This window comes from Chiloscyllium plagiosum, unplaced genomic scaffold (assembly GCF_037043375.1).
Source record: "Chiloscyllium plagiosum isolate Xiang-an unplaced genomic scaffold, Cpla_swu_hap1 HiC_scaffold_35, whole genome shotgun sequence".
Lineage (NCBI taxonomy): Eukaryota > Metazoa > Chordata > Chondrichthyes > Orectolobiformes > Hemiscylliidae > Chiloscyllium > Chiloscyllium plagiosum.
In genome coordinates, this window is record NW_028270173.1 from 53,557,043 (window position 1) to 53,560,551 (window position 3,509).

At 49.5% G+C, this 3,509-nt stretch overlaps 1 protein-coding gene across 1 annotated transcript in view; it reads right to left on the reverse strand.

The window, feature by feature from the left end:
* Positions 1 to 3,509, reverse strand: part of LOC148140900 (class I histocompatibility antigen, F10 alpha chain-like) — a 413,938-nt gene that overhangs the window by 376,298 nt on the left and 34,131 nt on the right. The gene's annotated exons all lie outside the window — the stretch shown is intronic.

The following is a 3,509-nucleotide window of genomic DNA, read 5'->3' on the forward strand; positions in this document are numbered from 1 at the left end:
CTTTCTCTCTATCCCACCCACCCCCTCCCCACCACCTCCCCACCCCCTCCCCTGGTTTACAATCCACAGAGAAGACGATTCTGTATTTGTCCAGCAGAGGGAGCATCCTTGAGAGACCTTCTGCCATTTTGCTCTGGGCAGTCCCATGTTTATTGAGCTTTCGTTCTCTCACCCCACAGATACCCCTTCCAATCATCACTTCCCCCCTTTCACATTGTTCCATACCGCAGTAACTGCCACCTGATTGTCCCTATCCTACATAATTCCTACACTTACTTGCAATTCTCTCCACACGTACGATTTTCTCTCTGCCATTTATTACCTCCCCATGAATGCCACTTCTGCATTTTCCTTCACTCAAGCAATTTTTCCGAGCCCCTGTTTCGAAATACCACTGAGGTCCGAGACCTGGGAAAAGTAATGTCAAATACAGTGTGTGCTGCAAATCTGCTGCAAACATCAGGGTCTGGGTGGAGAAACTCAGCAGATCTGGCAGCAGGAGAAAGTGAGGACTGCAGATGCTGGAGATCAGAGTCGAGAGTGTGGTGCTGGAAAAGTACAGCTGGTCGGGCAGCATCCGAGGAGCAGGAGAGTCAATGTTTCAAGCATAAGATCTTCATTAGGAATGAGAGGGAATGCCCAAGGGGTCTGAGAGATAAATGGGAGAGTGGGTGAGACTGGGGGGGAAGGCAGCTGGGAATGCGATAGGTCGATGAAGGGGGAGGGTGACGGTGACAGAGTGGAGGGTGGAACGGATAGGTGGGAAGGAAGATGGACAGGTAAGATAGTTCAAGAGGGAGGTGCCGAGTTGGAAAGTTGGATCTGGAATTGGAGGGGAATTAAGGAAACTGGTGAAATCAACATTGATTCCGTGTGGTTGGAGGGCCCCAAGGCAGAAGATGAGGCATTCTGCCTCCACGTCGGGTGGCCAGAATTTGGTGGTGGAGGAGACCCAGGACTTGCAAATCCTTGCGGGAGTGGGAGGGGGAGTTGAAGTGGTTGACCACAGTGTGGTGGGATTGTTTGGTGCAGGTATCCCAGAGATATTCCATGAAATGTTCCACAAATTGGCATTCTGTCTCCCCAATGTAGAGGAGACCGCATCAGGAGCAACGGACACAGTTGTGTGTGGAAATCTCTGTTGAATGTGGACGGATGTGGTGGATGCCAGGACATTGATTAAAGTTGAGCAGGAGATAGACAGATGTTTAATTAGTGATGGGTTGAAGGGATATGGAGAGTGGGCAGCAACGTGGAGTTGAAGCCAAGATGAGTTCAGCCTTGGTCATATTCAATCAAGGGGTTCAATTGGTCAGTCCCATTCCCACTTCTTGTGTTCCTACATTGTTATGTCAGTGAGATGCCTTCAGCAATAGCAGGAGAAGGTGACATAGAAGGGAGAGAAAGACAGTGGAAATCTAGGGACAGCACGGTGGCTCAGTGGTTAGCACAGCAGCCGGCAGGGACCCGGGTTCAATCCCACCCTCGGGCAACTGTCTGTGTGGAGTTTGCACATTCTCCCCATGTCTGAGTGGGTTTCCTCCAGGTGCTCCAGTTTCCTCCCACAGTCCAAAGATGTGCAGCTTAGGTGGATTACCCATTGTGTCCAGGGATATGCAGGTTCGATGGATTGGCACAGTAAATTGCCCAGAGTGTTCAGGGCTGTGGGTCAGGGTGGATTGGCCTGTGTTAAATAGTCCACAGTATCCAGGGATGTGCAGGATGGTGCATTAGCCACGAGGAGGGCAGGGTTAGGGTTGAGGATGGGTGTGGGTAGGATGCTCTTTGGAGGATTGGTGTGGACCTGTTGGGCCGAATGTGGGGATTCTATCTCTTCCCTAAATGCACAAAGATTAATCTTGGTCTGACCCATTCCCGGGGATGCTGTGAGTTGCGAGCAGAGATCTGTTTAAGCGACAGACCCAGGGATACAGAGGTGTTCAAAAAGGCACCATGAATTCTCTATCATGTGGCCTCTCAGTGTGATATACATGAGCCTGTGTAACAGAGGTAAAGTACAAACCTGCTCATCTCCATGCTCTGACTCAAAACAGCAAGCAACCAGCCACCAGTCCGGGCCCCACACTCTGGGCACTATTCATAGAGTAGAATCCTCACAGGACGGAAACAGGCCATTCAGCCCAACAAGTCCATACTGACCCTCTGAAGAGTAACCCACTCAGACCCATTCCCCCACTCTGTTACTCTACATTTACCCCTGACTAATGCATCTAACCAAATCCCTGAACACTGTGGGGTAATTTAGCACAGCCAATCCAGCCTTACCTGCATATCTTTGGATAGTGGAAAGAAACCCACACAGACACAGGGAGACTATGCAAATTCCACACAGACAATCGCCCGAGGCTGGGATCGAACCCGGGTCCCTGGCGCTGTGAGGCAGCAGTGCTAACCACAGGACCATCGTGCTGCAGACTCAGGGGTGCGTCTGCCCCAGGCTGGGACTGGCTCATATACAAAACAAGTAGTGGCTCTATTTTGGTGTCCAATAAGAAACAATTTTCCTTTCCAGCTGTGACTCCTCAATTATTACAGAGAGCAAAATGGGCTGTCGCAGATTAACAATTCACTTCAGTATAGGAGTTGGAGGTCATGCTGTGGTTGTATAGGACCTTGGTTAGGGCCCTTTTGGAATACTGTGTTCAGTTCTGGTCTCCATGCTCTGACTCAAAACAGCAAGCAACCAGCCACCAGTCCAGGCCCCACACTCTGGGCACTATTCATAGAGTAGAATCCTCACAGGACAGAAACAGGCTATTCAGCCCAACAAGTCCACACTGACCCTCTGAAGAGTAACCCACCCAGACCCATTCCCCCCCCCCTTTCAGGATGTTGTGAAACCTGAAAGGGTTCAGAAAAGATTTACAAGGATGTTGCCAGGATTGGAGGATTTGAGCTACAGGGAGAGGCTGCATAGGCTGGGGCTGGTTTTACTGGAGTGTCGGAGGCTGAGGGGTGACCTTCTAGGGGTTTACAAAAACCATGAAGGATATGGAGAGGGTGAACAGCCAATGTCATTTCCGCAAGGTAGGGAGCCTAAAACGCGAGGGGTTTAGGTTTACTGTCAGAGGGGTAAGATTTAAAAGGGACTTGAGGGACAATTTTTTCACATAGAGACTGTTGAGTGTATGGAATGAGCTGCCAGAGGAAGTGGTGGAGGTTGGAACAATTACAACATTTAAAAGGCATCTGGATGGGTGTATGAATAGGAAGGGTTTGGAGGGATATGGACCAAGTGCAGGCAAAAGGTATTAGATTAGGTTGGGATATCTGGTCAGCATGGACAAGCTGGACTGAAGGGCCTGTTTCTGTGCTGTACATCTCTATGAGTGTCCGACTCTAATAGTGAACATGGTTCAACCATTCAGTTATTCATTTAATCTGACAGTTTTCGCACAATTAGGTTTGTATGGAACTAGACCGACCAGTCTGACTAGGCTGTGTGAAACCTCCCAAACAAACAATTCAGAGAGAAATGCGAATTATTG